This window comes from Ascaphus truei, chromosome 11, assembly GCF_040206685.1.
Source record: "Ascaphus truei isolate aAscTru1 chromosome 11, aAscTru1.hap1, whole genome shotgun sequence".
Classification (NCBI taxonomy): Eukaryota; Metazoa; Chordata; class Amphibia; order Anura; family Ascaphidae; genus Ascaphus; species Ascaphus truei.
The window spans coordinates 23,131,334-23,156,148 of NC_134493.1; the positions used below are offsets into that span (position 1 = coordinate 23,131,334).

The 24,815-nt window shown below is 38.9% G+C and overlaps 1 protein-coding gene and 1 long non-coding RNA gene across 4 annotated transcripts in view; one reads left to right on the forward strand and one right to left on the reverse strand.

Annotated features, from left to right (window-relative positions):
- The window catches only part of GRIN2A (glutamate ionotropic receptor NMDA type subunit 2A), a 1,360,048-nt gene that overhangs the window by 980,472 nt on the left and 354,761 nt on the right, over positions 1-24,815 (reverse strand). The gene's annotated exons all lie outside the window — the stretch shown is intronic.
- Positions 2,937-22,857, forward strand: LOC142463078 (uncharacterized). The gene is made up of 3 exons (XR_012787363.1): positions 2,937-3,275; positions 19,349-19,411; positions 20,655-22,857. It is a non-coding gene; the product is annotated as an uncharacterized LOC142463078 (long non-coding RNA).

Here is a 24,815-nt window from a genome sequence, read left to right on the forward strand (position 1 = left end):
GACAGGTGAGCGGCAGGAAGGCTGGATGTTACAATAGTCGAGATGGGAGAGAATAAGGGCATGCATCAGAGTTTTAGCAGTCGAGCAACAGAGGAAAGGGCGTATCTTTACAATTCTTAAAAGTCTTACATGCTCCTGTATGTGAACACTTGCCAACTTGTTTGATATTATTTCTACTGTCTATCTATTTCATTTTTAAATATCTTTCTAAATGCTCATTAATCTAAACACAAACTTGTTAAAGAAAGAAATATCTACAATTGGCTACCTTTTATTTGGTATAAAATCCAAACTGCAGTTTCCTATGTATAGAATAAAAATAATGATGAAAATAATAATACAATTGGTTTCTCTGTTTTCAAGTCCAGCAAAGATCATGATGAAGTAAAACAAAGAGGAAAAGACTAGTTAGGAGGAAACTATGTCTAAAGACCATTCAAATGTTGCATAGTACTGTATGTTGGAGACAGTACATAAAGGACGATGTTCACTTTGTGGTCTTGAGCACTACCGCTTTCATGCAGCAGAAATTGTCTTATTAGTCTCACAAAACACTTCTGAATATAAAGTACATTTTTCACAAGGTAAAAACTAAATAAAATGAGTATGTTCTTGGGTCCTCCCACCCTTCCTTCACAGATGAAACAGGACATGCTATACATACAGAACACGCCAAGTATTGTACCCACATGGATGTTATGTCTGTGGCTGCCAATGCTGTACGAGTGCAGAATATGTGAAAATAACAAATTAAATGCTGCCACTGGTAAGTTGGCAACTGGCACTAAACTAACTCGCACTGTTGGAAATGGGTGCGGATGGGTGGTATTTATATTCTGTAGGCAGCATTGCTCTGATGGCAGTTTTGTTAGTTAGCACAGTCAAAAAATGGAAAAAGTAGAAAAGTTGCTTACCGTGTGATATTGGAAAATAAAAAAAGTGAATCAGTAAATATAGATAATCACATAAAAATATAACAAATTATTCTAAAGTGTTGAAAATATATGATCGTTTGACAAGGAAGAACTATACTATAAAACACGATATTCTTAAGATAAGTGTACTTCACATACTGTATAAAAAATGTGAAGGTTAATCCTCTCAAATTGCAAACTGTGTTTAAGTCAAGTCCACAAACAATTGTGTAGTTATTGGAAAGGCTTGTTCAGAAAAGATGGCTTTTCACCTTGGATCTTTGTACTGTACATTCAAAGAAAACCGAGAAGCACATCAACTCATGGTGCAGGATACAGTATAATAAGTGAAACAGTAAGTAATGCAAGTACAGAATAAACAAGTTAAAACACACGCATCACAAATCTTATGGAAGAACAGTACACCGCCGGCACGCTCTCTGATCTGACGTCTGTGCAGCCATCACTGTGTCCTCACTTCTTCGCAGAAGCGTCTGTTCAGTATGGGCTCCAAAACGGAACGTCAGTCACGCCAGTGAACATTTTGTGAGTGAAGATTACTGGAGAGAGTCACTATTCTATTTAGGCATTATAAAATAACTCACAATTTCCACTGTGTTGCCCCGGCCCTTCCTGTATCCAAAGAGTTAAGCTACATCGTAAGGATCCCCAAAAATATCCAAGTGCATGCAGAAAGACTGTACCAAATCAATGCATTATTATTTTTAAATATTAAAACTACATGAAAACTACATAAAATGACAAAACTTCTCCTCCCACATGTTTCACGCCTACTGTGGCGCCATAGTGGGCGTGAAACATGTGGGAGGAGGAGTTTTGTCATTTTATGTAGTTTTCATTAAAGACTTTTTTAACCTTCATATCTGGTGAGTTCCCCAACTTCTTTTCATAGCAAGCGATAGTCCACTCGATCATTTTTTTTGTTTCGATTAAACCTAATAGGCCAAAGATTCATCCACTCGATCATTTTTTGGTTCTGTTGCTGCCTGGATCGGAGGACACCACCAGTTTCACCATTGTTGTGGGAGGAATGGATTAGTGGTGACACCTTGTGAGCGTGCGGCTCTACACCACTTCATTTGGAAGGAGACGGGGGTAAGGTGAAGCTTTTCAGGGGGTCACACAGCCTGGTAGGAATCCAACCTCTCTGTAAGTACCCCGCTTCTTATACCTTGCTTAACCCCTTGGTTTTTCTCCCCTCTCCCTGCATCTATACTTATATGTACCGGACATTGCTATTATCAATTTAAAAGACTGTTATTTGATTTCACTTACCTTTTTGCTTTTGGAGCTGATATTCGTTTTTTTCGTTCTATTAGGTTAAATCGCCCATCCCATCACGCTGTATAAAATATCGTGTTTTCCTGATGTAGCCACGTCCTCCGGTACCACCCCTTCTTACCCTGGTGCTAGTGGGAGCTGCCGGGGCGGCCGCGGCACCGGGGACTCCCGGGGGTATTGGCTCAGGGCGCCGCCATGTTATGCGCGATTCGTGCATGCGCAGTAGTGCGATAGTTGCGGCGGCCCCTACAGATAGAGTTGTGCATGCGCAGTGATACAGGAGAGGTGGCCATTTTAGATAGGAGCATCCCCAGCGGCGGACATAACCAGGGAAGGCTCTGTGTGGAACTACTGTCCCAGCCAGCTTTATTCTAAAGCTTGCCGGGTTAAATGCGGGGCTTTTTTCCGATTTGAACGGAGTTTCCCGCGCGGCGGCCGCGTCAACAGATAAGCGCTAATGGCGCTTATCATTGAAAGCGCCCGAGGCGCGGGAAACCGGCCGAAAAGAAGCCGCGCGCCTCCGCGGTTTTAAAATTCCCGCGGTGGCAGCCGCTTTAGAGTAAAGGCGGCCGCCACTGTACAAGTCCCATGAGCCTCAGGGACTTGGGATACCAGGTGGTCACAGCAGCCAAGGGGGTTGTCAGTTCTCTCTGCTCTCTGATTCTGAAACATTCCGCGCGCTGTAGAAAGCAGGCAGTTGGTGTCAGTTGGTGCTGGGAGGCAAGGGGAGAGGAGATGTGTAGTGCAGGGGGTCAGTGACCCCCTGCATAGGCCAGAATATTCCCCTAGGCCCCAGCGTAGGCCCTGAGTCACCACCAGCTTGTGGTACTGCAGGTAACAGCCCTAGATATGGACTTTACCCATTTACTGATAGTAGCAGTCAGGGACACAGCATCTTCCTGAGCTACAAGGTGCTCTGTAGTTTGGGATCAAATTGCATTGCGGAGTCAAGCCTCGTGAGAGATCTCCCTGACAGTGAGGAACTACTCGTGAGAGACGACGCTGGATTTGCGGATCCTTTTCGAAGTATCAGCGACCAGGTGCTGGAGCGCCCGGCAGGTATTATTATAAAGTGCACCAACACCGGTACCTACAGGCGCTGATCCCGTCTTGGGGGGTGGGTTTCTTGGGGACACTAAAGGTTAAGTGACCAAGGGACTGGTCCAGTACATTGGACACGGTGTAGGGTGCACACGGTGGTGGGGAAGGGACACTTGCACAGTGGGTGCACTCTGAAATACTGGTATACAGCTATATCATTCTTATATATGTATATGTCATTCAAGCTTATAACTGCTATATAAGTGTGTATGTTCGCTAATGTTATTTCATGCATATGTGTTATTAGGCCCAACGTATATATAGATAGTAAACTGTTACATATACTTGTGGTTTGTTATTATTGTTCTTGTCCAGGGGAATCTCACATCTAGGGGATCCTGGGCAAGTGGAGGCGCTGCCATTTACTATTGTTGCCCCAGGCTCCCAGTTAGCGGAAGCTCAGATCTCGGTGTGCCAGCAGGTACAGTATATACAGCATCAGTAGCCTGTCTAGTCAGCAGGAAAGAGGGTTACAACAGTTTATAACACAAATAATTCCTGCAGAGTTTTAAACATATCACAATGAAAATTTTACAGTACAGTATTTGAGGAGCAGAAATAGTGAAATCAGGAACAATAGCTCCTACTGTATTAGAGGAAAGTTCTTCTCCATTCAAATTAATGACACTAAACATTTAGGCATAGAGACTACTACTGAGCAAAGTATTTTAGTCTGGCATGTTCAATAGTTGTTTCTGTTAATCAGAATCCTTTCTTGTAAAATGATGTTGAGGGCATAAATAAAGGCCCTTTAGATGCCTTCGGATCTGCAATGAATTAAACTAATGTACAGGTTTCATCTAGTTTTCAGACAGCAGTGCGCTTCTATAAACAGTTCTATCATCTTATATAATATTTGGCAGATACTGTATTAAAGGTATCCAGAGATAGTGGCCATTATTCTACAGGTTAACACATTATATATACATACACACATAAGTAATAGAACAGTAGTTGGCACACACACATACTCCAGTAAGTCCTGATGCTTATCCAATATAAATACAGTAGGTGTAATTACCAGGTGGAGGTCCAGTAATGGAGAGACAGCACACAGATGATTAAAGTCCAAGAAGTGTATTAAACATACAGGTCAATGCAACCAACGTTTCGGTTCACGGAGAGGGACCGTTCTCAGGGTGGTGCAGTGGTCAAATGATCGTGACAGATACTAATACCCTCACCAATGTGCATACCATCACCCAAACAACCAATAAAAATCACTAAAAAAACGCAAAAATACCCTGTATGTTTAATACACTTCTTGGACTTTAACCATCTGTGTGCTGTCTCTCTTTTACTGGACCTCCATCTAGTAATTACACCTATAAATATACATACATACATACATACACACTAAGCGTGCAACCATCTACAGACAAGCCATACGATACAACCGGATATGCTCCGACACAGCAGACAGAGGCCAGTGGATTACAGCCTTGCGATCGGATTTCATAAACCGTGGATATAACCACAGAATTGTAGACCAGAAAATCCACAAAGCCTCCAGAATATCAAGAAGTGTTCTCCTTGTGTACAAAAAGAAAGAGATAAGCGACAGGGTACCTTTGGTGGTCAAATATAACCCATACCTACTTGCCCTACGCAAGATCGCCAGGGAACTACAACCGATTCTCCAGGAAGATTCAAGACTGCAGCAGGTCTTCCCTGAAATACTCTTATTATCATACAGACAACCTCATAATATCAAGGAAATTATGGTGAGGAGTAAAGTATTCAACAATACAACTGAATGCAGGACAAGACCATGCGAGGACGTAAGATGAAAACCTGCGCAATGCTCCACACAGCGGGCACAATACAAATACCACACACAAAATCAAAAAGGTTCACCTGTTCCTCCAGCAATGTCGTGAACCTTATCATGTGCATGAAATGCCCAGGGGGCTGCTACTACATAGGTAAGATGGGAAAGGGAGAATGAATCTGCATCACCATAGCATCACACTAGGAACAAGAGACAGTCCTGTCGGTGAACATTTCTCTGAAACATTTTTGCAAATGGAATCCAGAACAGTATGTACAGCTCTAGTCATGAGGGCTGGCATGTCAGGGGACATCCCGTAAACATGAACAGAAGTGAAGCCCCCGCCCCTTCCGTTCATGTCACTGGGGGCCAGGGGCAACCACATGACCTCTACCTCTTGGTCACGATCCTAGAAGGTCTTCAGGCATCCAAAGGGTCAAGTTGTGAAATAGGTTCGTAAGATTCTATGACACTCCCATAATATCCCAGATCTACTCCCTGTTCTGTACTACTGCTACTCCATGAGCTGCGGCTGGAGAGCATGGTACAGATGTAGCAGGCGTTATGGCTCCCATTGACGCATTGTAGTGGGACACACCCAACGCGTCCGTGAGAGCAACCATGTGCGAAAAAAGGATGGAGGTGAAAAGGGGTGGGACTAATACGCCAGCAGGTGTAATAATGTCTGCTACCTCTATACACACATTAAAACATGAACTGTTCACAGCAATACTAACTACAATGAAAGTGTGTTCCTAATTTAACAATAAAGCTAATTGTAAACTCATTAATTCAGATGTGTAGCAGTTCAATATATTGTTTAATAACCAATGAAGGAAAATAATTTGTGGCTGAAATATTACGTACAGAATATATTATGTAAAAAAATATTACAGCTCTGTTTAAAAGGCAAAAAGAGGGGGAAGGGGAACACAAAATGAATGAGTCCCCTAAAGAATTCACTAACTGCACACCTACATATTATAAAATCTAACTTTTAATAAATTTACTGTTACTTTTTGTGTGGCCCTGTGATCACTCCCCAACCCTCCCCTTGTTTTCTGTTTAAAAGGCAGTTAATTGTTCTGGCCATTCTCAAAAATAATTTCCCAATTTCATGCTCCTTTTGTCATTTGCCAAAAAAACTGTGTTTTCTTTACAAACAAAATTAACTACAATTATTTACAAAATGATTTTACAAATTGCAAGTCATTTATTTACATGACTTAAAGTCCATGAAGTACATCCTGTAAATGCTAGACTGTTAACCAAATAAAGTAAATGTACACAAAAGCATGTTATTCATATTCATTTTATGCAGTTGTGCGGCTACAGATATACTGTAGGCTTGATGATTTATGCATCTCCCACAAATGTTAGCTGCTGAGTGTCTTGTATTATTGTTATTATAATGATAATTACTGCAAAGTGTGTATATATATATATACACACTTTGCAGTAATTATCATTATAATAACAATAATACAAGTCAACAAAGGCTAGTAATTCCTGTTCTTACCCTGACCAGAGAAAAAACAGGTCATCAATGTAACGAAACAACCTAACAATGTGTTGGCTATATAACTGATTCCCCAAAAAAATGTTTCTGTTCATACGAATCCATGCACAGATTCGCGTACGATGGGGCCATGTTGGACCCCATCGCTGTACCCCAGAGCTGTAAATATTTTTTTTTTTTAATTTAAAGTAATTTTTGCGTAAAATTACATCCATTAGTAGCAGCAAACTCAGGTTGTTTCGTTACATTGATGACCTGTTTTTTCTCTGGTCAGGGTCAGAACAGGGAATTGTGTACTTCATTTATTTATTTTTTATATATCTTGCCAGTATACATCATCATGTATGTTCACATTTTTATGATGTTTTTTACTATCACTTTAGGTGTTTTTGTTCAGGTGCTGTATGTTGAGATCCATGTGTTCCCTCATGTTGCTTATCAGGGGTTTGATGAATTTTGGTGGTACAAATATGTTTACATCACCTATGAGTGCTGTTTCTATAGTTTGTGGCAGCTATTATGACTGTTGGCATTAATCTAATGGTCGCGCATGCGCAGTTTGCTGCAGGATATGCGTGTCCCTTTAAGTAACAGACTCTTTAGTTATCTATTTATTTTTCACCCCTCGGCGGTTCGCGCATGCGCAGTTGGTCCCGCTTTGGCACCTTCGTTATTTCTCGCTTACCTGATGCTTTTGGATAGTTGCAAGATTTACGTGAGTGTTCCTTATTATACCTAGATGTATTTCCTACGTGAGCAATCATTGAAATAGCTAAATAATGGCTGTTTTATACATCTTTTGATTTCGAAGCCTCGCACATGCGCAGTTGGTTCCTAATGGAGATTTCCTTGCGTTCCATTAACCATTAACGCGTGTCAGAAGCACGCAGTTAATCTAGAGCTACAGCAACAGTCCAGTTGCTGACAGGTACACAAGGGGTTAAACAACATGGATGGGAGTAATGATTAAGTAGATTAATTCTTGCACCTGTACATTTAATGGGTTTTTAGGTATATATGTGTGTCCGTTCTCACTCTGTAAATCACATCACCTTGATAAAGGTCCTGTTTGTGGACCAAAATGTTGGAATGATGTCTTGTTGATTTAATACAATACTTTGATTACCATTTGGAGTGCTGCCTCTGATATTTCATCTTGATGCGGTATCGTATTGCCTAAATTATTTTATAGGATTTGCACCCAGTATTTTGTTGATTCAGACGGAGTGCGTAATAAGCGCTCCCAAAGTAAAGAACTTTCATCTTGGAGACAGCGGCTGATACAGACACAAGATCTGGAACCATTGTGGATACCTATACACACAGAGGTGACGTGGAGTCTTCAATTGGTGCATGGGCTGGTCCCATAATATGCCTTATTTTATCGGACAAATTGTAAGTGTGCAATTGTCTTGTCCATGATATATTAAAAAAATTTCATCTGATATTACACAAGGATCGGGCGCTTTTTTTTTTTTTTTTTTCTCTAATAGGTACTGTGGGAGTTTGGTGAGCCCAAGAAGAAGCAGCCTGGACTTTTGCAATCTATTTATCATGGACTTTATGAGGCCTTAAGTACTCTTTTTATAATCATTCATATTGGCTCATTTTTTCATATTGTTTTTTATGTGTCCACAATTTTGATTTTTTAATGAGCCTATTTTACTTGTATTTTTTGTTTAGTTTAGTCCTATGACACAATTTGTGTCATTTTTTGCAATTTATTTAGCAAATTTATTTTTATTATATTTTTATTTTTTATTATTTTTGTAACTGTATGCACACTTCTTTTTGTTTTTTATCTAATTTTTAGGCAAGTTATATATGTAATTCATGCCATACATTATTGATTTAACCATTTTATATTAAGCTAATCTACCTGGTGCAAACATTTGCCACAATTATCAGTACTGCAGCAATTTAGGTGTAGTGTGTGAAGGGCGCTGTCTATATTTCTGTCAATATATATATATATATATATATATATATATATATATATATATATATATATATATATATATATATATATATATATATATATATATACACACATACATACACTTTGCAGTAATTATCATTATAATAACAATACAGTAATTTACCTTAGAGTAATATACTAAAGTCACAGGATTTGCTTAAACTCATTATCTAAAAAACAAACAAAAAAAACCCACTTGATTTGTTTAATGTTGGAACTATAAATAAGATATTTCACTGAAAGCTTGCAAAATTGCAACCTCTAAAACTAACTTCATGACATTATTAACCCTTTGAAGCTTGGTGAAACATTTTGTAAGAAAGTGAATTGGGAAATTAAGACTTAAAATGTGGCGACTGCATTTTGGATAGGAACGCACATCTCGGCATGCCAGGCCCAATGTAATAAGAAGATACGTTTGAAGATGATAAAACAAAGAAGAAGGCCAAGATCTCAGCATATTAAGTAATAATAAATTGTGTTTAGATAAATACACATACAGCATTATGAGTAAATGCTTTGTTGTAACAATGTACATTACTTACACTACAAGTATCTTGTTATTTCTGTTGGTAGCAAAGTTCAGTGCAAAAACTGCACACTATACAAAAAAAATCCAATAAAAATAAATGAAATTTTCTTCTTGGACAAATCGGGTGCTGTTTATACACGAGTGTTGCCCTGGTTTTGCACCTCATTATCTTTTGAACAGATTCACAGAGCTCCGTTATTAACATTAACAAGGTGTTAAAATGGTAAAGGATATTTTCAAAGCTCATTAACACAAAGTTAAATGCTCCTTTAAGCCATAGCCAGCTTTTCACTAAGTATATTGGACATTAGTGCTAATGCCATGCAAAAGAGGTGAGGGGAAGGAGACAGGGAGGAGGGGAAGGGGACAGGGAGAAGGGGAAGGGGATGGGAGGATGGCAAGGGGGAGGAGGGGAAGGAGGAAGAGGGGAAGGGGGAGGGGGAGGTGAAGGGTAAGGTGAGGGGGAGAAATACTCCCAAGAGATAAATACACCTTCCCAAACACAACTTTATAGAGATTTGGTAGGACTTACTTTTTTCGGTGCCACAGTCCAACATGCTGAAATCCGAGGCCTGTCCTTGGCACCAAAAACAGTAAGGTTTGCGGCCCAGGAGGATTAACCCTGTGAGTGTGAATGCTTCTGAATGGGACCCCCGCAGTGTTAATCCCTCACTTGATGGGTCATTAGATGAGAGAAGCCGATACTAACCTTGTGGAGAAGTTTCACCGCTGTCTTCATCCCTATCTCTGTGTGCCGTCCCCAGCAGCTCTGAAGATAAGAAGCAGTCTCCGGTCTGTTCCGCCCCCTGGATGATGTAGATGCCCAAATATGGGTTTCTACATAATGAGGGGGAATATTATGGAATCATATTCGGTTATCAAGGGGGCTGGACAGGAGATTTAACATTGTCCAGCATCCTCGATGCAGCTGGGTAGCTAATCTAAAAGGTTAGTATCAGTTTCTCCTCTTATGGTCCAACAGGATTAACACTGTGAGGTCCCATTCAAAAGCATGAACCACTGCAGAGCTATTCTCCAAAGGGCCGCAATCTAAAACAGTAAGTCTTACTACATCTGTACAACATGTGGAGAGACACCCGTGTACAAAATGGAGCACAACAGAGGACTCTGGGATATATGCTAATATGGATAAGCAAACTATATTTAAATTACTTAAATTAGCATATATCCTATGTATCTGCTCCCTCAAAACCCATATTTCAGGAGACAGACATAACGCTTATGTTATTTGGAACTAAAGCAGCAAAATGTGAAAAATCCTATTTTTTTTTTTTAAAATACATCAGTTCTGTAATATTAGATAATACTGTCTGCATTTTTTTAAACTCCTAATGACATTTTTAATATATATTTTTTTTTATGTACTGATCATCCTTTGGTTGCTGTAGCAACCATTTAGAAAATCATATTCACTTCCTCTTTTGAAACAGGCTCTCGCACACACCTCTTTGAGCTCTGTCCTTTGGCAACAAAATATCACAAACAGATCTGTTGCTGTGTTCCAAACAGCAGACTCAATTACGCTGAAGGCTGTAACAATAATGTGTTACACTTACTGATGTAGTGGCCGTTATTCAAACACTTCACGCGTCATGTACATCGGAATCCCGATTTGAAACCGCGGGATGAATTCCAGCCTTCCCGCACTAAGATGCGAGCGCGGTGAGTGCAGAATAACGAATTTTAGTGTTCTGGCTTTTAAAAACATGAAATTGACACAGTAGCACAGTAGCACAGTCCAAGGACACCAAAAATGCCAAAGAAGCAATAAGGGACTTATTAGGGAGAGACGGGCCCACAAGGGACGCACACAACAAAAAACGAAAAAACACCTTAGAGGAACGAGAGGAGGGCGAAAGAATGGAAAAGGTAACAAAACATTAAAATTAAAATCTACACACAATAACATATTTAATATTAGTAAATACCTTGTTACAGCAAAAGAGAAAAAATTATTATCTAAAGGATTATCTTTTGCTCCAGTAACAGGCCCTGATAGCTTTAAGTTGTACATAGATATTCAACGCTATGTACGAAAGCTATGCCTCAAGAAATATTTTTTTAGGGATGCGTTAACTAGAACAGATGGAAATAGTCAACTACCCATCTCTGCCGCATCCTCAAAGAATAAAATATTCAAAAATCCATCAACGTTCTTCCCCAAATTTGTGAGTGGTCCCTATGTGGATACATTTGCCCAAATGGTCACTGATGATATTGAAGTTCAAAGCCGTAATTTTAAAATCAAACATGATAACCTCAGTGTAGATGATAAAAACACCCTACGTGCACTTGAGGAAAATGATGCGATTATTATAAAACCTGCTGACAAGGGGGTGGGGTTGGTCATTATGGACAAATCATACTACATCGAAGAATCTCTTAGGATTCTGGGAGATGTGTCCGCCTACCAACCCCTAACCTCTGACCCCACCATTCAATATCAACAATCACTTTGTAAGTTTCTGACAAAAGGTTTAGATCAACAAATAATCACAAAACAGGAGTTTGATTTTCTTTATAATTTATATCCACGTATTCCTTTGTTTTATATCATTCCCAAGATTCATAAAAATTTGGAATTTCCCCCCGGCCGACCGATAATATCGGGTATACAATCTTTAACTTCACATTTATCCCAGTATATTGATAATAAACTCCAACCATACGTTGTGCAGTTGCCCTCCTATGTAAGGGACACTACCCACATATTGCAGACCCTCAAGGACATCCAATGGAAGTCACATTATCATTTTGTCACAGCTGATGTTAATTCTTTATACACCGTTATAAACCATGCACATGGATGTAAAGCTATTTCTGATGCATTAGATAAGGATCCAACAGTTTCCACAGAACAAAAATCATTTATAATTTCTGGTATTCAGTTTATTTTAAATCACAATTTTTTTAATTTTATGACACAATATTATTTACAGGTATGTGGCACCGCCATGGGTACCAAATTCCCTCCCAGTTACGCAAATTTATTTATGGGCAGCTGGGAAGAACATCACATATGGTCCAGTTGCCCTTTTGGAGCGGATTTGGTCCTGTGGCGGCGCTACATAGATGATATCATTTTTATATGGTCAGGCACTTTAGAGCACTTAGAAAAATTTAAACAGTACATGAATAATAACACATATAATTTGACATTCACTTTTAATTCTAGTCTGACATCTATAGAATATCTGGATTTACTCATTTCGGCTATTAATGACCAAATAGAAACCCGCACCTACTTTAAACCAGTTCAGGCAAATAATTACCTACATGCACGCAGTCACCATAACCCATCTTGGGTTAAAAATATACCCAAAGGACAATTTATTAGATTAAAAAGAAACAGTTCATGTGTCGAAACATTCCATAATCAAGCTAAAGATTTAAAGAAAAAATTTCTGGAAAGAGAATATTCTTCTAAAGATCTTGACAAAACGATAACAGAAGTGGCAGCAATGGAAAGATCTAACCTTCTGCAATATAAAAATAAGGTTATAAATAAATCTGCTAATCTTAGCTTTATAACACAATACAACCAGATGGCACCAAATATAAGGAAAATATTTAAAAAATATTGGCCTATTCTAAAAAAAGATAAAGAACTTGAGGGCATTTTGCCAGAATATCCTCAGATTGTATTTACTAGAGCACCAAACATCGGACGCAAATTAGCTCCTAGCTGCCCATCTTTACAAACAAAGTTACGTAACACTGTCATAAATAAAGGATATTTCCCATGCCATAGGTGTACTGCGTGCAAATATAGTATAAGAACATCCAACTACACATCAAACAAGCCATCCAAAAATTATTTAATTCAACAACACATCACTTGTAAAAGTTCATTTGTAGTATATCTATTGGAGTGTCCATGTGGTCTGCAATATGTGGGTATGACCACTAGACGTGTCCAAAGACGCATATATGAACATATATATAATATCAAGAGAGGGTTAACAACGCACAACGTATCGCATCATTTTCAGCAAGTGCACAATCAAGATCCCACTGGTTTGAAATGTATGGCAATTGAAACCATCGTTCCAAATTGGAGAGGAGGAAACGCTGTGAGCCTACTGGGGAGACGTGAGTCCTATTGGATATACGAACTACGGACCCTATCCCCACTAGGCCTCAACGTTGACTTCGACTTAAAATCCTTTTTGGTAAATTAATTCAAGGTGTCATTTGTCCAGTTTGTTCTGTTCTTTTCTTTCATATCAATGGTTTTTATTGTGATAATTTTTATTATATAAATTTTGGATTCCAGATAATTTTAATATGGATTATTGTCTTAATGTTTAAATATGTAAATGCTAAATGTATGTAATCCAAAACACACTTTGTAAGCACAAATCACCTTAATATTATAAGTAAATATTCAACACTTATTAAAGCACTTTATTCACTTGGTTTAAAGGTTTAACAGTAATACAATCACTTTTTTTTTTTTATTATTATAAAGTCCCAAAGTCACATATTCAAAATATAATCAACTACCTACAATAAATAGGCACTACACTCAGTATTATTATTAATAATTGTTAAGTTTAATAATTAGCATAACAGTATCACTTTAACTCATTCACTAGTTTAGTTATATATATATACCACAGAATTAAGTCCAACTACCAACCACAATATATACTAATTATATTCACATTATTAGATCATATATACACACCACATAACATAGCTTAGATTAGATTTTATTATTTATTATGTCACATATCGATAGCACATTTATTTATAGCACATATATTTGCTAATACACTCATCACATTATTTGTTGTTATATGTTAGTTAATCAGCTGAGATCGTTACTTTAACTTTGTATTTTTATTTTCTGCTATCAAGCAGTACTGCGCATGTGCGGACAAATGGACATTGTTTTCCACATATTACCTAATGCGCATGTGCAGCAATTTAATCAAGGTGTTTATTGGACCTAATTGGACTCCTATAAAAGAGGACATTATGGGACACATTTGTAGAACCCCTGAGGAAGAGAGCAGCTTGCTCTCGAAACGTGTAGGGTTAATTTGGTGGGACCCAGATCGCTACGCCTGAGCTGTTTCCAGTGCCGAGACGAATCAGCTGTTTATCGGCTTAAACTCATTGTCAAGATCAGCACGAATCTGCTGCGGTGAACCTGCCACCAGCTGCGAGGAGAAATGAGCGCCAAGGGAGAGTAAAACACACGCAGCCTGGCGTGTGCAGCTATCATCCTGGCCCTGAATCCGGTGCAGTAGCTGTGTGAGCTGAAAAGAGAGGGGATACTCTCAGATATATCCACCGCCTGTTTTTATCTTTCGTCCGGTGAGTGGGCAGTTCATCTGGTGAAGTGGAATACCGGTCCCATACCAATTGTCCTAACATTTGTTAATATTTAAATTTTTGTTTATATGATTTGTATATGTTTTTTATGTCCAGTGTTTATAATCAATTTTATTAAATGTTTTTTATAATCCCAATCACCCATGATCTCAGCTGATACATATTAATTTAGTAGTTGTGTATACTATATGTTGTTTGTCCTTTATTTACAGTATTACACTATGTTTTGTGTTTTTTTATATTTCCTTTAAGCACATCTCTACAGCCTGGAATCCATTTCGGTTCTTCCTGTTGGTGAATATATCCTTTACCTGCCGGCGCCTTTTTAATACTTTATTCTTCTCTTGTTACTGTCATCTGACCAGGGGGTCAGTTTTAGTATTTAGGCAGCCCCCTATGTGAGGGTTATTCCTCATATAAGGGTTAATTTCTTCATATATAGTTAGCGCTACCTACCCTGTGTTTGCAACAGTAGCACAGTACTGTACACATTACAATTCATCCATTTTATTGCAAACAAAGAAACAGAATCCATGAAATTCAAACAAAACATCCGCGATAAGCACGGGTGCCTGGGGCGATTAGCCGTGTTTCATGCTGCGTGGGGAACAGCAGAAAACTCAAAATCGGCGCTGAGATGTGTTCGAATAACGGCCGCTGCATCAGTAGTAATATAATCTTACTTAGCTGCAGCATTTCACTATGAGGAACATGGATGACTTCTGACTTCGCTGCCTCTACCAACATGGCCACGAGGCAGGAAGTCAGCCTCTTCCTGAGCTGGATTCCTCACACCTGCCTTCTCCCTTAATAAGGCTTCCATTCCCCTCTCTCCTTGCCTGTGCAAGGTACTGCCTACCTTGTCTCATATTGGGAGACTTGTATGTTCAGCCATAATGTACAATGAAGTTCAAAGCACCTTGATAAAGCGCCATGGCGCAAAAAAGCATAGGTGGGGTGACACCTGCATTTTTTTTGTCTTCATGACTGATAAATATTCATACAATTTTTATGGAAACCGCACTCTTTCTTTGATTGTTCCATTTGTTAGTGCTCTGTTTTTCTCCTACGTTTTTTATACTGTACAATGATTCAGAATATTTTACATGATCACTAATATTTTTAGTGCGATATACATTATATGAATAATTTACTGTGTGTGAACCCTATATTTACATTATAAATATAGTTTTCGAGAACCTATGAGCATGCTGATATAACAGGGTTTCTGAATGGAGAACATGCATACTTCATCTTTACTATTGGCCTTCAATAGAATAATGATAAAAGTCAGAGATTCTATGATAAATTGCACCTTTGGATTTCTGGTTCCATATTGTGAGCATCTTACCCATTTTAACGACCTTCTCTGTGAACTTTTGACCTGTCTCATAATTCTCCTAAAAAGCCCTTATACTCTTGTTTTCTGCGGATCTTAACAGAAAGAGCTCAGAGGACAGCAGGGTGCCGACGTGATGTGGAAATAAAACAGATTCCATATTACAGGAGATGGCACAGTACAATGCAAGTCACTTGCACTAACGTAGGTACTATACACTTTACACAACACACTTTGTTCAGCAATTGTCAAAATAAAATTGTAAAGGTTGCATTAATATTATTGTAATGCAGTGCAAATGTACACCGTCATTCATATATTTTCATTTTTGACTTGTAGTCACCCAAAAAAATCAGATGGAGGAAAAGAATAAGACGTGAGCTGGAAGAAAAACAGCGCAAAAAGGAAAGGAGAAAATGTGTCCAGAATGAGAGGAGAAGATGTGCGAATGTCTTCAAATGTTCTTTATGACCTTTCTATTATCTTTATTACCTTTCTCATTTTTGAAAAATGTTCTTAAAAGTGCTTAAAATGTTGCCACTTTTACCTGATTTTTTTTTTAAAATAAATTACTGTATATAAAATGTGACCTGTACACATTTCCATCTTAAAGGCATGGGCTAACCGGGCTCCAAACATTCCAAGGATCCCTGATCTTCCATGGGACCCGGACCTTCCATGGGACCCGGACCTTCCATGGGACCCGAACCTTCCATGGGACCCAAACCTTCCATGGGACCCGGACCTTCCATGGGACCCGGACCTTCCATGGGACCCAGACCTTCCATGGGACCCGGACCTTCCATGGGACCCGGACCTTCCATGGGACCCGGACCTTCCATGGGACCCGGACCTTCCATGGGACCCGGACCTTCCATGGGACCCAGACCTTCCATGGGACCCAGACATTCCATGGGACCCAGACATTCCATGGGACCCAAACCTTCCACGGGACCCAGACATTCCATGGGACCCAGACCTTCCATGGGACCCAAACCTTCCATGGGACCCAGACCTTCCATGGGACACGGACCTTTCAGAGACTCCACAATTTAAAAAAAAAAAAAAAAAAAAATTGGTGTCATTACAACAATATAATGATTACAGCCTAACTTTTTATTATAAAAAATATATATGTTAAAAGATAATGTTTCTACATTTTTTTAATGGAATAGATACAGTAGTTTAATGGATTTGTCGGAAATATGTTTTAAAAATAATAATACAAAAAACTATTGCAGCATGACTAAATGGAGTCAACATTTCCTAATATTGAATTTTGCTCTGCGAATTTTCCTGTCAATGACGGCTGCAAACTGCAAAGGAAAAAGATCATGAGAAAACTCATTAAGAACGAGCTCTGCAGTTGCTGCTTCAACCGAATTTGAACGCTGATTCCTTGAGGACAATCGAATCAGATATACTTCGTAAAATCGAATTTGATGATGCTATTTGTGACTTTGCAAATAAAAAAAAAAAAAACAGAACGAGACATGAATAAATAAATAAAATGTTTGTAGTAATATTTGCCGAATTTAAAAAAAAATTTGGAAAGTTGTTCAATAAACACATACCGTATTTGTAATTAAATGTGACCTTTGTGGGAGGGGGCCCCCAATTGAAACAATTCTGCCTGTACATTGACATCTCATGCTTGGCAGTATATCAAGGGTCATGTAAACTGAACATTGACTGTTATTGCTTGGCACATTTTTATTTAAACTGGTCATTAATGCCCAAGATCAATACAGTTGTAGGCTATTATAAAAATGTAAATATTTTGAAATAGGTGAGTTAAGGGGGAAGATTGCAAGTTGCTCCTTGAATTTCTGTGGTTTGTATTGATTAAAACCATTGCTCAGTCCTATGAGTTTTTTCCCCTTAATTTCTGTACTGTACTGTATTAAAAATGGCTTCAAAGTTTGCTTAGTTTAGATTTCAAACCTGTAAACCAGCCAATTCTTAGTGTGTCTGTGTGTATATCTATCTATCTATATATCTATCTATCATGAAAATAGCCATTTTAGTCCAGTTGCTTCAGTGCAGAATAAATGAGTACTTCAGTATTAGGTGATACCTTTTTTATTTGGACTAACAATTTACTGTATGTCATAGGACAAGCTTTCGAGAGTTCGCCTCTCTTCCTCAGGTCAAGCAATACTGGTTTACAAAGAAATCTATGGCTAAAACAGAGGTTTGGAAAGCAGAGAAAAAAACAGATTTAGATAAGGTGGGTGAGAAAGGGATGTTTAAAGAAGGTGACAAGTAACAGCATGGAGGGGGAAGGGAATGCTGCGGGGGGGGGGGGCGGGGGCAGGGAGTTGTGGATAAGAACATTGGCAGATAGACAATGGATTATTCGGCAAACCAAGTAAATTTTCTAGATACAACAGTAACACTGAAAAATGGCAAACTACACACCTCTGTATTCAAGAAACCAATAGACAGATGCAGTTACCTCCACAACTCCAGCTTCCATCCCACTCATACAAAACAGGCTATAAGATACCACTTTGACACTGACACTGAAGACAGAAACAGGCATCTCACAACCCTGACTGAATCGTTCAGACAGAAGGAATAAAAGCCAAAGACTATTGCCAGAACTATTACATCTGCACTAAAAGCCCCACGAGAACACCTACTCTACTACAATACAGACAGAGAGAACCTACCACACGCATACCACTAGTGGTCACATACAACCCTACCAAGAGGGAATACGAAAAATATGCCAATGTTCTTATCCACAACTTCCCCCCCACCCCACAGCATACTCTTCCCCCTCCATGCTGTTACTTGTCACCTTCTTCAAACTTCCCTTTCTCACCCACCTTATCTAAACCTCTGTTTTAGTTAAAAATTTCTTTGTATACCAGTATTGCTGACCTGACGAAGAGAGGAGAACTATCGAAACTTGTCCTATGACAAATTGTTCGTCCAAATAAAAAATGTATCACCTAATACTGAAGTACATACATACACTGGGTGTGTAATATATATATATATATATATATATATATATATATATATATATATATATATACACACACACGAAGTCCGCAGGACTCTCCATAATATAGCAATAGCAGATGTATTAATACAAGAGGCAAACCAATGTATCCAGACCAACGTATCTGACCTCACACGGTCCTTTCTCAAGCTTGAGTAAGGACCATGTGAGGTCCAAAATGTTGCCCCGGATACATTGGTATGCCTCATGTATTAATAAATCTGTTATTGCTATATGTATTCTGCGGACTTCTTGTTGCTCTATACCTATTGGACTTGCTGGTGATTACCGTCCCTCTGTGTGCACCTCATTCCCTGCTAAGTATTTCTTACGTTTGATTGTTTTCATTATGCTCTAAGCGTGCAGCCGTCATCTGATTTTATATTTATACTCTCTCTCTCTTTCCCGCACTCTCTCTCTCTTACTCCTCTCACTTTCTCTTACTTACTCACTCACTCTCTCTATCGCTCTCTCTTACTCCTCTCACTTTCTCTTACTCTCTCTCTCTCAAAAAGTAGGCTCTTTTCATGGAACATATACAGTACATCGGTGTGATGAAGAAAATACAGCACTATATGGTTAGTGGTCAAGTGTAATTTTAGTATTAAATATGTAGCAAGAGTCAATGTATCCAGCACCAGAGAAAGGGTCTGCCGCGATCGTGCTCAGGGGGGTCATGCTTCCGAATGGGACCCCCTGCAGCATTAATCTTCAGGTGCTATGACCACTGCTTTCCTATAACTGTGTTTGGCACCAGATACATTTAGGTTAGCTACATCCCTACATATTCAAAATTATTACCAATGTTGTGGTCCACGCAAGGAACTCCATCATCATATTGCACTGATGAAGGTCCCTGTGTGGACCGAAACGTTGGTTATACAGCATCACATTTTAAGTTATGGTGAGTGAAAAAGGCAACAAGAAACCTCCACCGTTCATTTCCCAGAATCCCTTTCTGCACTGTATGCTTGGTGATAATGGTGAAAGGCAGGGTTGCAGACCTGTCTAAGACTTGTGATTGTGCTCACAAGTGATCTTTTAATTTGCTATATATATATATATATATATATATATATATATATATATATATATATTTTTATATATATATATATATATATATATATATATGTATATATATATATACATACTGTATATACAGATATACACATACATACACATGAGGAACATAAAAAATGGTATTATGACCCACAGTGTTCCTAAACACTTTTTTATATGCCACAACAAAAATCCTGAAGGAATACAGTTAATGGACTTGGAGCATACTGTATTCCCCCATTTATTCTGGAAACAGATAGATTCAAGTTTCTCTGCAAAAGGGAAACACTGGATCATTACGTTAAATAGTTTGATTCCAGACTAAAATAATTAACTTATGGAATCTAGTTGATTGCCCTTTCTATTTCCGCCTCTCCTGAACCTCAATCATTCTGTCTTAATATATCAATTTTGTCGTATCGCTCTTCATTTAATTTTGACTATCATTACATAACAAATATTACCCTTGTATTTAGTAATTATACTCAAATGTCATTAATTTGCACATTTATGCTGAGTTTTTTCCTGTCTGTGTTATTGCAAAAAGCTTTACAATAGTCTCAATCAGCTATTCATTTTTATATCTCTTCAGTTTTATTGTTATTTCTTTTTATATTCAATTTCTACTGGCAATTGATTTTATTGCAATATATCAGTTAGGTTGTACAATTATCCTAGGTGTAATGGTTGCTATATTATGTTTTTTTTTCATTCATTCAATTTGTTGCTTAGCAACATAACCATATATATTGTCACCATTAGTGAGGTCTTGGACCACCCTGATGAAGATGTCCACCTAGTAACGAAACAAGTTGGGATTCACCTCTTTGAGACATCACTTGAGTTACGTCAGCTACGCCAGCTCTTTACGTCTCCAAACCCTTCCTGCAGAATAAAGAGGCTGAGGATCTGCACAGCAAAGTGTGTGAGCATGGTTTGGGTCCTGGACTAATAACGCAGAGGAAGAGAAAACACCATCTGCTGACTGCACTTGATCGGGTACGTTATCGGTATACCTGTAGTCCTCCAACTGCAACTAGATCTGGTTTGGCCTCAGGATGGCTTTACGGACTCAGGATTTGGAATGGTAGTGATACTTACCTGTATCATATTTCCCTCCGATATAAACATCTTCAAGTTCACTCCGAATACTGGCTATCTACTCTGATTTGTGAGCTGTTTACTCACCAGTATCATCTCTACCTACTCTTCAATTGGGATCTATTGAAACCATTGATGAGATGGATGTCTGGTATTTTCAACCTGATAAGTTATATAACTACTTTATTTACATTTTAACCCTGTGAGTTAACATTTTTGTTTTTCATTTATATAAATGTATTTCTTAACTTCATCAAATCTTGGAGCATGAGCTTCTTGTTTTTGGAATTTCATTTCATTCATCTTTTAAAGAAGCAGCCCCAGACCCATGGATTATCTACAAACGTTTCACGTTAGCAAGAACCTTTATTGGTTACCATACATTGGACATAATTAATTTTATTTGTATAACTATTCCCTTATTATTGCCCATTATCACATCTTGTGTCACGATTTATATCATTATTTTTTATTTAATCACTAATTGGTGGTCAATATATAGGTTATTGCTGGATTCACAATATACATATATGTATACAAATACATACACAAAAACATAGATAAATATTTTATATCTATAAAAGCAACAGGCCTTCCTCTGCAAACAAAAATGTTGACTTTAAGAGTTCAACATTTCAGTCTCTATCAGAAGCTTTATCAGGAACAGATAATAAAGTGTAGTCATGGCTGGTCCAGGTTATACTTTCTAACCCCTGTCACGTAAGTCCTAGTAGCTACAGGCAGTGACAGACTACTCTGTGGGGTTTACCCCCCCATGCTGCGTCTCTGAGTGACAGGAGTGGAGGTGAACTGGATCTGTGTACAGCCAATCATGGTGCAGACCTTGTGCTCTTCCCCTCTGTGCCTTAGGGAGGAAGTGTTCTAAATTATAGTCAGTTGAGCCCTCCCCCTCCTGGGCTAGAAATGCAGTTGAGGTCTCCCTCTCTTGGGGTAGAGGAGACATGCAGTTCAGCTCTCTCTCTCTCCTGGGGCTGACTGCAGCCGAGATCTGAACAGAGGACAAGGCTTCAAGACTGCAAGAAGGCCAGTACCATCCAGAGGTCTGGGACCTATCCTAAATAATCTATGCATTCGCTGTAATAACTGCAGTGGCTGCCTCAAAGAATCCTGTTTTATATACCTCTGCCTAAGTTACAGTCTATTGGGTAGAGGTATGAGAGAAGACTGTCATGGTGGGGACTGTCTCCAGTAAACCTGGAGCCTGCTATGACTGGAGGCGCCGACACCATGAGAAGAGCCTGAAGAATCATCAAAAGCCTGTCCTGTTTCCCCTTACCATCGCATACGCTCATCTCTCCTGAACCCTCACAGTTAACAAGCACCATGACACCTGTAGCTTTAGCAAGATCTCCCAGAGAGGGGTGGGGGGGAGCAATGCTATATAAGTAAAAAGCACTTTTATATATCATTCACCAACATAAACTGAAATGTAAAGTCCAAGACAAAGTGGACCATCAGACTGGCTATATGTATTGGAAACCAGCATGAAAAAGGGTGAACAAGATATCAATATGACAAGATATCAGAGGTAGAATTTAACGGAGTATCATCACCACTGGTACTGCTGTCTGGTATTTGGCCAATCAGTACAAGCCTATAGATGAAGTATATGGAAATATTACAGCACTTGGAACCCTGACGTAGCTCATCCAGAATATATTACATGCTTCAGATATTCTCGTACTTGAGGACATATACTGTATAGTGGAATGTTTATGTATACAACCTACTAATACGAAATAACAATAATTTCTGTACTTTACATTCATTCTCCTACAATGGCAAGATGGAAAACAGTTGCCCTAGTCTATACTGCTTTGCTTCTGACATGAGTTGAACATTATCGTGACCTTCAATATATCAAGACTTTAGAGAATAATGTTTTTATTCTTAATTCATGCAATAAAGAAAAGGCATTGAATCAGTCTCATTGACAATTTCTTATTTAGTATGTTAATTCCTCTACTATAATGTAAATGTAAAATCAAGCAGTGGCTACAGTGACTACATTAAGCAATATTATGTATTACTTCCATATATGTATTTTATCTTATTATAATTTTAATAAGTTTTACAATTATAGCACTTGGAAACAGGAGCAAAATCAAAAAGAGCTGAACTGACACCATAAATTAGAATTACTGATTGGCAATTACATGCTTTAACTCCACTCTTATATTCTCTGGTACCTAGGTGACTGCAATTTCTCCTTGACTGTCACCGGACATTCAGCACTAAAAACGATGTCATAATTGAACATGGAAAAACAGTCTTGGGTCTATTTATCAAGCACGCCAGGGATGGAGATCTCACGGTCGCACGCACCTAAAAGTTTGTCCCCGATGCTGTGTTTTGTCAAGGAGAGATGGTAGTCTGAAACATTGCATGGTTGTTTTCATTTTTGTATTTTAAGGGCTTGAATTAAATGTCTTCTTATTAATACTCGGAGTGCTGTGAACAACCCCAATTGTATTGGTACGTACGTACGTAAATACATACATACATACATACATACATACATAATAGAAAAGCAAATGTGTGGTGCTGCAAACTAGAGCCTTTTAAAACAAAAATAACTTGATAGAAGAATCCTATTAGCTCTCTTTACTAATCCTTATTGCTGGTCCTGTATGGTTGCCTGTGCCTGCTTTTTCCTATCTGCATACATACATACATACACACACACATGCATACATACACCATCCATGAATAATACAGTATATATACACACACATTCCATACATGTACAGCATGTGACAATCCATTTTCTTTGCTCTTCAAATTTAAAAATTATTGCATATAATGGGTTGAGCTTAACGTCTTTTGGCACTTGAGGCATTAAATATAGAAAATATTAAATGCAAATAATCAAATGCGGCAAGAACACAACAATTCTATAACATAATTGTTTAATAGTAAATGAACATGGAGATTTTCAGATGATTCAAATGTATCATATACTACGGAGAACTTTGAGAACATTCTAAGATACTGTAAGGAGTGGGACCATGCTGCTGTTTGACATGACAGTTCCAAAGTGCAGGGAAATAGTTTCAGACGAGGAGAATCCTGCTTGTGCAGCCAACACAACATAGACAAACAATGTCTTCAAAATGTAAGTCTCCTTTAGAACAGAGATACAAAGTAGATCTCTACTCACAAGTTCATAATGCACAATATTTCAAGTCCCATATGGACATCTCAGTAGGTGAAAGCAGCGGCCACTGGGGACCTGGCCTTAAATGTTAGCCCCCCCCCCCCCAGCCCAAAGCTCTTACATGATTACCCCCCCCCAGCCCAAAACCCCTTACATGTTAGCCCCATCAGCCCAAAGTCCCTTACATGGTTAGCCCACCCCCCTAGGCAAAAGCCCCTTGCATGGTTAGACCCCTCTAAGCCTAAAGCCCCTTACATGGTTAGACACCCCAAAGCCCCCTCCATGCTTAGCCCCCATCAAGGGCAGAGCCCCATCAGCATTCTTAGCTATGCCCCAAACTCTGGCAAACCACCCCTCTCCAAGTCCATACCTTTCTGTGCATGTTTGCTGTAGCTCCGACCCCAACTCACTCTCAGCTCCTGCTGCAGGCGGAGGCTGCAGTTGGCTTTTGGATGAAAGCCAAGTGCTGGGCTTGCGGCAGTCACTGAAGTGCACAGTCAAGTGGCCGGCATTGCTGGAAATAGGACCAGCCAGGGGAGCAATAGGACTAGCCCAGGGAGCAATAGGACCAGCCCAGGTAGCAATAGGACCAGCCCAGGGAGCAATAGGACCAGTCCAGGGAGCAATAGGACCAGCCAGGGAAA